At 41.5% G+C, this 11,160-nt stretch overlaps 1 long non-coding RNA gene across 1 annotated transcript; it reads right to left on the minus strand.

The window, feature by feature from the left end:
- Positions 1 to 54: 54 nt before the first annotated feature.
- Positions 55 to 6,286, minus strand: LOC119728376. The gene is made up of 3 exons (XR_005271050.1): positions 1,251 to 6,286; positions 543 to 728; positions 55 to 283 (listed from the first exon to the last, which is right to left on the minus strand). It is a non-coding gene; the product is annotated as an uncharacterized LOC119728376 (long non-coding RNA).
- Between the last annotated feature and the right edge of the window lie 4,874 nt (positions 6,287 to 11,160).

The following is an 11,160-nucleotide window of genomic DNA, read 5'->3' on the forward strand; positions in this document are numbered from 1 at the left end:
ACGGCCTTAAAACTTTTAAGGCCGTCATGCATACGTGGAAGTATTTGGCATTCTGGGAGTTACAAATCTGAATTACCTTCGTTTTGTTGAAGTCTAAACATTTTAAGTGAGCAAATTTATTTCAGTTGGACAAATGTGGTAAAAAGTCCCAAAATATCCACTGTCTGAAAAAAAGAATTTATACATTGATGATAAAGTTAGAATAGGAAGTTAGCAGGCAAGAAGTTGCTTGTTATATCATCTCCAGCGTAGCTGCCATCTCCGGTATTTGCTTTGAGAAATTCTGGAAAGGAGGGAGAGAATAAAAGTAATCAGAAAGCATGTTTTTATAACCTCAAAATCTCTAAATACCTAATTTAAATAAACCTTCAAATACAATCTCAAGACTTATTTATAAGTCTGGAGATTGGAGATTAGCCTGTTTCAATCATATACAGGACGAGTTCAAAGTGCTGGTTCAATCATTCATCCTGAACATGCATGGAGCCACTATATATACCAGGCTGAACTTACGCAACAGAAATATTCTTTTCAAGCCTCACCTTATACTCAGCCAGCATCGTCAGTGATCACCATCTGTAGGATCGACGACCTTAAGTGACATCTTCACGAAGGTGAAATTGAGGCTCCAGCAGACGTCCGACAGGCAATGCCCAGTTTCCACTGCCTGTCCACCAGTTGACGTACATGTACGCTGAGGAGTTGGCTGACCCCTTAAAAGACTAGTCCTGGAGCAAAAGTGACATAAATAACGCTATGATAAGTTTCCTCTTTTGGAAATCAGAAGTAACTTGATGCATTTACATTAACTCAAAACAGTACACTACTTGAATGATTCACTGCTTCTTGTAGATACTGTAGTGTTGTTGTCAAGTCCATCACAAGTCTGATTTGAAGTAAATCACAAGATAAATCACATGTCTGGTCACATGCATTAGGAATGCCTTTGACACAGCTGAATTAAATAGATGGTAGAACTTGACTTGGGATTGGATGACTTGTGATTGACTTTGGGACTTGTGAGAACTTGTGTTGCATTTGATTACAACACTCAGACATGCACGGGGAATTAAGCAAATACGAGGAAACCCCAAAACAAACTAGAGTTTGCATTCATGATACGCAAAAACCGAGGAAATCAGCGGATCCGAGGAAAAGTTGCATGCCTGAACACCGCAAAACTCTCTCCTTAGTTCTATTTTTGCAAACTATTACTGTTGAATAGTTGAAAGCGCTATATCACAATATACCTCTTCTGTCCAAAGCTCCTTAATGATATCTGTACGGCCGTCTGAACATACAATGCTGTCTTAGTTCCTCCACCATGTCATCTGGTAAATCTTGGGCCCTTGAGGATGATTTGAGTTGAAAAACCAAGAATCTAAACAGACAAAACAAATATAGTTATGGCATTAGTCAAATCACATGGCAATTATAGTGCATCATAGTTTTAGCCCTGCCATCCCTGTGTTCCATGTGTTCTAGAGCATATAAACATGGTGTCAGAAGTCGGCCTGAAAACCCTGCCCACCCATGAAAAAAGCTCACCAAACGTAAGAAACTGTTTCTAACTTTGACTATAGCATCGCTAGGATCAACTGTTTTGCCCTGTGACTCATGTAGGCAGTCGCTGGGAACGCTAAAAGTTGACCGTATTCACCGGTAGTTTTCACCACGCATGGACAGTCATCTACGGTGGCCTGTACTTGCCACGTACGGCCATATTTACAAACGCATAGGACAATCGTGATTCTTTGTTGTCATTATGGCACAGTCACTGATTCCGGCTCCATCAAAGATGGATGTGAAAGGCGATATAGTCAGCAACTGGCAGTATTTCAGAAATAGTTGGCAGAACTATGAAATAGCAATTGGACTGACAGGAAAACCAGACACCATTCGAGTTGCTACCCTGCTTTCAGTGATGGGTAAAGAAAGTTACCAAGTAAACGAGAACCTGCCTTTGACTGAGGAAGAGAAACAAAACTCTAAAACACACCATCACTAAACTTAACGTTATTTTTCAGTCTTCTTATTGCAGGTGTATTGTCATTTGAGTTTTGATTTGTTGTCAATTATAAGTGTGGTGTATCTGATTGCAGGCAGGAAACATGGCTGATGGTAAAGAGCTGCTGCGCTTGGGGCGCGACTGGTGTAAAAAGGATGACATCCGAGTAGGTAATGCTCTCCTTCTTGTGGGTAATGATGTGCTTGATGCGTCCACGGAGGCAGTAACTCTTAGCCTGGCAAAGACGGTCAGACATCTCGTTGGTGTGTCAAGACAGGAGCGTGATAAGACACTCCTTCCGTGTGAGTTTGATAGGGAAGTGAAGGAAGTTGTACTCCCCCCATCGGAGGTCTTGACCTTGTATGTTGATGATTCTGATTTTCAGTTTTGAATTCAGATGTTGGCCCCTACTGTATTCAAAAGTAGAGTTTTGGTCAGGGATCTTTCCACAGATGTTTCCCCAGAGGCAAGAGAGAAACAAGCAGAAGTGCCACTGGCCAAGGCGTTGACAGCTTGCAGTATCTCCAGCAGTCGAAAACTGCGACCACTCTCAGGCGCCTAAGTGCCCTTGAAGGATGAGGACAGCTTCGACACTTGAATAGAGCTTGTCCAGGATCAATTGGAAGAAGAACCAGAGGATGCGGAAAGGCGGCGAAGATTGAGGGAAGCACTCCGTCCACCTGCCGCTACCATAATTACAGAGTTACGTCGGGACCAGCCGGAGGCTACAGCCGAAGACTACTTAGCAGCTCTAGAGCTAGTTTTTTGGCAGCACTGACTCACCCGAAGAGCTTGGGTGCAGTTTCATTATATGCATCGGGGGTGTGGTGAAACCCCCTCGGAGTTCCTCACCCGGCTCCAGGCAGTAGTGCGGAAGTTGGTGGGGAAGGGCTCCACCAAGAGGGAGGAGGTTAATTCGCTGCTTCTGGCCCAGTTTGTGAGAGGAATTTTGTATGATGAAATCCTGTTTGTTAATCTGCATCTCAAAGATATGAAGAATGATCCACCTGCCTACTTGAAGCTCTTACAAATGGTGAGACGGGAGGAGGCGGAACAACAAGCGAAAGTTTCACATCGTGAACCTAGCTAGTTGCACCTGGAGTACAGCTCTTGGTCTGGAACTGACCCGGGAAACTGTTATCCGTTTTTGGAGGAACTCTTGGGACGTCTCTTGCCAGTAGAGCAAGACTGTAGACCCAAATCCAGGATCCTGGTGCATCTCTTAATGTTTATTCATTTTTTATTGAGCGCTCCTTTATTCATTGTTGGTCATTAGAGTATCAAGAATTTAGTAGTTTGCTAAATAAAACATTTTCATATAACCCCATTTGGTGGACTTGCAGGAAGCAATACTTTGGATTGTGTTTGTATGCAGGGCTACATGTATAATGGTGATTAGCCGTAGCCACATAATTATTATTGCCACTGGTTACCGTCAGCAAAAGACGTGTATTGAATGCATGGTTTGCAGGGCAACCAGTACCTGTACCCCATACTAGTCACATATTGCGTGTTTGGTAAAGTCCTGCGTGTAATATTCACTTTGATCTAACTTTAGATTAGGACCTCAAGTGAAGAGGACCTCACCACCAATGAAGATGCCACGGCTGCTGGCAATGTATAGCAACTTCCGCAAACGATCAAAAAGTGGGGATAAGTCCAGTAGTGTCACTGTTCGTGCAAAATTAGAAAGATATCTAAGAAAAGAAGAAAGTGATATGCAACATGACGTCATCACATTTTGGCACAACAACACTACAAAGTACCCCGGCCTTAGCGCCCTGACACAAAAAGTGCTCCCAGTCCCAGCGACCAGTGCCCCTGTCGAGCGAGTCTTCAGCAGGGGTGGAATAATAATGCGTCAACATCGAGGAAATTTGTCATCACGCACATCAGGGACAATTATTGACAGTGGAACTGCCAGAATTGTTAAAAAAAGAAAAGAGACCAGAATTTTTTCCACCCGATATTGTCCAACTTAATGTAAGAAAAAAATTTAATCAGAAGGGTTCGATACAAAGACATTCTTTAAACCCATCCCTTCGTGGGAAGACAGTTCAGCGCCGGTAAACGACAAAACCAGTGAAGGAATGTGTGCATCAGATGATGACAAGGTGGTCGACAAAGACTTGATGTTTTCATCGGATGAAAATAACATAGACTGTGAATTCCAGAGAAATAGATCTAATGGCACTGACCATAATGAAAGTGAAAACTCCCCTACACATAATGCCGCAGCTCTTAAAAGCAAATGGAAGTTTTCGATCAGTCTGTCAGCCAAGGAGTGGTCTAAGATGAGGCCAAAAGGAAAGACAAATCGTCTCTGCAATAAGTGTGACAGAAATTGTGTATGACAAGTTTTAAAAAGGTTAACAAAAATATGTGTGCTTGTCTTTAAGATTCTCGGGCCAGTGGTTTTCAATTCCATAATCTGAATTGAATAAAACGCCGGAGGAAGACCTAGAAATCTGGTGAGGCAAGTTCGCTGCCAAATTGAATAAAAAATCCCACTTGAAGCCGTCCACGGGCTGCTGGCTGTGGGTGGGAACCGTTAAAAAGGCAAAGGGAAGGAGTGGAAATTATGGGTGAATATTAAAAAGAACTACATTTTAAAATCTTGTATTATGTCTGATAACTATAACAACAAATTTGCTTTGATTCTTAATATTGTTAAGAAGGGGAAGAAAACAGGTTTGATGGTCATATTAAGTTAAAGTCAGTTGAATAATAATTGAAAGATTAGTGTCATGGCAGTGCTAGAAAAGATGTTCGAGTATTTTCTTGGTATGAATAACTGTAAAAAGCAAAGTTACTCAGGGCTTGCTTTGGCTAGTCCCTGAGGTGACTAAGACCAGTGGTCTATTAAAGATAAAGGCAAAAGGAAAGGCGAATCGTCTCCGCAATAAGCCACTTCGGAATCTCGCACGCGCAAAGCATTATGGGAGCGTGTCATAGGTCACAGGAGATAAATAATAGTGGCTGCCATTGACGACGCGTGTGCTTACACGTTGCTCTCGTGGTATAGTCTTTGCAAATTTGTCATATTCTCGTTGTAAAAGTCGCGATATTTTGAATGATTTTCTGTATTGTGCTCTTCAAACATGTGAATGTCATCGTCCAGTTCTTCCACTTTGACACTACATTGTAGATGCTATTGAACTGTGGGAATTGTAATGCTTTAAGGAGTTATTTGAGATTAAGAGGGCTGAAAACTTCCGGAAGAAAGAAGGAACTGCAAGTGCTAGTTTTCGCCGCCTTGCAACTCAACGTGCCACTGAAGGACGATGAACTCATCAAAGAAATAATTTTGAACCAGAACTATTCGGAGCTTCTATATTTTGACGGCAGAAAGATTCCTGACCCCCTTACGGAACTCAAGAAAGGCTGGGTGGGAGAAAAAGACGGCATTCGGCAATGGCCGCCCGTGACCTACTTCGAGATCGCCGAATGGCTACTCACAAATGCCCCGGCAGTCTGTCAGCCCAGTAAACGACCAAAAACTCTCAGGGACAGACTTCTGTCGGATTACAAGGAGGGGAAAGCCTCCAGTAACTTTCAGAGTGACTGGCTAAAAGAACTTTTTTTCCATGAACTGTCACCAGAGGACAATATTTGCATCTTGAAGGCCGACTGTGTGCCATCACAGAGAGTGAGGAACACTCCCCACAAAACGTGGGTTGCCATTGAGAAAAAAACTGGCAAGATCCGGAGTGCCTATTGCACATGTTTTGCAGGGTAGGCGAAATTCTTTTTACAGTGATTGTTGGCCCATGCACTTTCAAACTGTACCATGGGCCTAGCTGCAAGTCCCTTTGCCCTTCTTGAACAAAATTTATACATTTTTAAGGGCTTAAGCAGGGCATATTGAGCATGAAAATACATGCTGAGCCTTTCTCTGATTCCATATATTTTAATTTATTTTTCGTCTAGAATTTTCATTTGTAAGACTTTGCTTGACATGCTGGATTAGACCGAAAAGCCAATTAGTAATTAGACAATTTGAATTTTATGCAGCCAATTATTATAAAACAAAAATGGTACTCCTTCAATTTTGAAATGTTTGAGGTTTTTAATTACTAATTAATCTGTAGTCAGGAATATATGCATATGTTTCATGAACAAAAATTAAAAGTCCTGATTATAGGCCCGCTATATGATTGAAAAACATTTGGAAAGGAGAGAAGATTCTTTTCAAATTAATTAAGCGAAGAAAACTTCAACTGAAGAATGTTAGACTAAAATGAAAAGTATGTGTTTTTTTTATTTCATATTTAATATGGGGAAATATTCAGTCATCTATTGCATCATATTTTCTTTCTTTCTACAGGCTTGATTCATCTTGTAATCACACAGCTGCAGTGATATTTAAGTTAGACAATGCGTTTATGACTGGGGCCTCTGGAGTTAATACAGTGCCATGTACTTCAAAGCCTTGCAATGGAATGTATTCAAAGGCCCTAGCTTGTCACAGGTTCTAGAAGGACACCGTGTTTGTGATCTTCAATGGGTGAAACCTAATTACGCAAAAGGAGGTAAGCAATAGTCTTTAAACTGTAAAGTAAATTTTTCAAGTACATGACATGCATGCGAACAGTTCATGATCAAATAATGCACATACAATACATGAATGTGCTTGCAGTTTCTACATGTACTGTTTGGTTTTTGGGGTTTTAATTTTGCCTCAATTTCTCCTAGCATTTAAGAAATAATGTCTATGAATCAATCAAGTTAATATTTCCTTCTCCTATGCCATCATATTGTGTTGGGCAAGTAAATCTGTACTGAGTACATGCACAAGTCAAAATTTTACATTTTCATGCCCAGCAAAATTTATGGCGCAGTAAATAAATTTACATTTCTGGTTTTATGCTGATCTTGTACAGATCTACAGTTCCTTCAACCAGGAGCACAGTCACTAAGCAGCTGTTCAACCCAACCGAGGCCAGAGGAAGCAAGCCCACGAGTGAAGGACTCATCAATGCACTGTATGCAAGCTGCAAAGAGTCCTCACTTTTTAAGTATTTAGTTGTCAGTGAGGCACCTCCTTATTCACCAGCTGAGAATTTTAACACTGACATTGCCTTACAAGAGGAGGTCTACACTACACCAGGCCAAAACAATAAAGTTTAAGGTGATCAGGAAGTGTACAATTAACCACTCTGGTCGCCATGGCCAAAAGTGCCACTTAAAGGGAAAGAAACGACAGGTTGTTACAATGGAATTGGAAAAGGAGGGAGTGAGCAATCGGTATTACATGTACATGACTATCAGCCAAATGGGCGAGGAAGAGATAAAATCAGGAAACCTGACACCTTGCTCTTCCTTGGATCCGAGGAAAAAAAAGTCATTCGCGATTGCACGAAGATGCACTCCAAGAGGTCAGGTTGCTTCTAGACGTATACAAAGACGTTCATCCAAGTTCCATTGACACCGATGGCGGTTTTGTGCAGCACATTTTGATATTTCCTTTCAAAGCGTACCTGATGATAAATGAGCAAGTGGTTCTGTATTTAACTGAGTTAAAGAAAGGTCCTGTCGTCTTGTACTTGGATGCTACCGGCTCGGTTGTCCGGAAAAATTGCCGTTCAGAAAGCGAGTGTTCTATTACACCCTCGTGATGAAAAAGCCCAGAAAGGGAAGAGCAGGCATCCAGGTAGCTGAGATGCTCTCCAACGACCACCAAGCATCCACAATAAAACACTTTTTGGCCCAATTTGTAAATACAGTGACGAAGACGAGAACAATTGCTTCGGTAGTGCCAGTGAGAGTTGAGGTGGATTATTCCTGGGCCATGCTGCAATCTGTACTGTCTGGATGTGTTTAACACAGAGGATTGCGAAATGTATCTTCAACGGACTTCCAATATAATCCAATCGCAGGACAAGACAGAAATCAAAGTATACACCTATCCTCACATATGTGCAGCCCGCATCCTCCATGATGTATCACGTAGTTTAAGGGAGGTAACTAAAGACAAGGGCAAGAAACAATTCATTCTGTACTGCTTCGCACTTCTCCAAACAAGGAACACCCTTCAAAGTGCCAAAGAGATATTCTTCCACATGTGTATTGTTTTAAATTCCTAAGTGGGCAGCCAGATGTTAGTTTTTCTGTTCATATTTTGAGGTCCACTGCAAGTACAGTTGCTAAGTGATTTTTTAAAGCATGCTATCATTGTACATTGCCTTGCTGGGGGCTACGAGGTGGAATCTGCATCGACTTTGTGCACTCTCCATCTTCTGCTTATGCCATACCAAGCTGGTGGTCGGCAACCAAACCACTTGTACCCATGACGGCCACAGAAAAGCACCAACTCAACCAGTGCGGAGCAAAGATGTTCAATCTATGCCAGCTGGATGGTCTGTCAGCTTTCCCAGCTGGAGGAGTTGAGTGGGTGGCATGTGACGTCTGCATCCAGTGGTACCACTCCCCTTGTGTGAGACTTACCCAGGAAGAAGCAGACTCACTCCCCAGCTTCAATTGGATGTAAAAAGGAGGACTCTTTTCCCTCCTGATATTGTCCATCTTTACAAGGATTCAACATAAAGATATGCTTCAAATTTGACTAGTCTCAAGCACATGTTGGCTTATCACCGCCCTGCTGATGTATGCCAATCATGATATCAGTCTGGAAACTGCATCTGCTATTTGCATAAAATTTAAATATGCATAAGGCACTTCAAAAACCCATATTTCAACGACAAATCCATTAGCTGTTTTAGATTTTGTTTTTGGGGAATTTGGTTGCTGAGAAAATGTTATTTGAAATTGTTATAAACCATTTATTCAAAGCTTGTTGGTTAAAGGAATTTGTATCTTGAATTTTATCTTCAACACTGTGATTAGAAAGTCCACTCTTTTTGAAAAGTCAAGCAGCCTCTAATAAATTTGTACTTTGATTTCTATATTTGGAACACAATAAAACTGATGTTGGTCGATCTGTGTCAATAAATTATAGATCTCCGCGGTACCATGACTTCCTTGGAGTATTAGGCCAAGTTCGCGCAAGGACTATAGTTGACCAATGGTTAACTAACGTTTGCCCGAACTCTGTCTAGTCGACGATGGTTGACTACGCTAGTCGACTATTTGGGACCAGCCTACTGGGGTTGGTTGCTTCGCTGGTAACTAATAGCCGCACGCATCCATAACGCTAGCAGAGAGCCAGGATCCAGAAGTTTTGCGATGACGTTTTGACCAGCGTTTGACTAGACGTTCGCACATTGCTATCAGTGCGCAGGCGTAAGGTACGTCACAAATCAACCACTAGTCGACTAATGGTCCTTGCCCGAACTTGGCCATAGCTGATCATTACAATGCTGATTGTAAACTTCCCAAGGTTGAGGAAAATCTTAAACGATTCTAGAGATGATTTTTGCAGAAAACTGCCCACTGTCTCAACGTATGCATCCCCTGGCTGTTAGACGTTAGCCAAGATCGAATGGTTACTAGATCATGAAAGGTTCATTTGAAGAGCTTGGACAAGCTTGGAATTGGAATTGTGGAATTAGTAATATTAATAGAATTGTTGCCCTTCAAAAAAAAGCTCTGAGAATAATTAACCGTACCGACTTTATTTTATAAACACAAAATACTAAAGGCCAATGATATTTACCTTCTACAGCTTGGGACCTTTATGTATCAGCTTTCCAACAATAACCTGCCTAACACTATCTGTTCAAAGTTTTGTAAAAATCAGGATGTTCACCGTCATTTTACTAGGCGTTATCATGATATTCACCAGACCTGGGCTCGTACAACTTTAACTCAAAAAACTGTTAAACATGAAGGCCCCAAGCTGTGGAATTCTCTCCATCCGTCTCTTAAAAAGGTGTCAAATGTGTCATTATTCAAACGCAAATACAAAACCCAATTAATTAACAAATATGTGGTAGAATAATCCCATTTTGTAACACCAAATAACTCTAGTTTTATTTCGTATTACTAGCTCTGTACCAATATGTTTTTGTCATTTAACTCCTATCGTTGTACTTGTACTTGTAATTAATTGTAACTGTAATTGTAATTGTAATTGTAATTGTTCTTTGTTACAGTGGGGGTCTCCACTCGACAAGCTTATGCTTTTTGGAGACCTCCATCCAGCCATACACAATAATTCAAATGTTAAGTAATATTATTATGTACCGGTACTTGTATGCGTTGGGAAAATTAAAGATTTGATTGAAGTTGATTGATTGGACATTGCAAAATGTGAAGAAGAAAAATATCACTCAAATACATGTATGTACATTAGTTTTCAAATTAAAGCATATATTTTAAAAAAAAATTAATTATACATCTATTTCTTTTTCTTTTCTCAGATTTCCGTACAACAGGCCCAGCACTCAGAGTGATCTTCCATATTTTCAGGTCAAGGCTTTGGGTGATTCCATCACAAGATACTTGCCAGACAATTTACACAGTGAATGGTTTATTCCATCGGTTCTTACCCAACCTGAGCTACGATTGGCCGCCTCCAAGAGAGACTGTGCTGTTCACAAGAGAGACTGTGCTGTCTTTGAACAGTGCACAGCCGTGTGTACATGTAGTTGTGTTACACGTGGGAACAAATGACCTGTGCAGAGAGTTCTTGGGACCTTTCTGCAAAAATACGAAGCGCTTCTCATTGCCACAAAAGAGAGGCTGCCACATGCCCAAGTTTTAGTCAGTGGGGTGTTGCCTTGTTATGATGACTCTGGCTTAAATAACGCAGCCAAAAACATACACTTGGCGAAGACGCGCCAAAAGTTTTCCGGGTGCAAATTTGTTGACCTCAGCGAGGACATAAACAGGAGGCATCACTTTACAAGAGATGGTTTGCACATGAGCTGGGAGGAAAACGAAAGGTTTGGGGCAGCACTGAAGGAGGTCGTTAAAAGGTTACCGGTGCGTGTGATACCAGGAGTGCCAGTGAAACCTTTTACAGCTTACTGTAAAGAGAAGGAGAAAACCTCGTACCTCACCTCCATCACTGATCACACCACCAGCATCCAGACCCCCATCCCTGTAGACAAGGTATTTAGGATGTTGCAGGTAAAGACATCGGACGACTGCCACTTCAGTTATCCAGGCCAATGTCAAAGGGACTGGGTACAGGCGACATCAAGGGGGGTTATGTAATTTTCACAGGGACAATAATTGACAGTGGAACT

The sequence above is a fragment of the Patiria miniata genome, unplaced genomic scaffold (assembly GCF_015706575.1).
Source record: "Patiria miniata isolate m_02_andy unplaced genomic scaffold, ASM1570657v1 HiC_scaffold_20, whole genome shotgun sequence".
Taxonomy (NCBI): Eukaryota; Metazoa; Echinodermata; class Asteroidea; order Valvatida; family Asterinidae; genus Patiria; species Patiria miniata.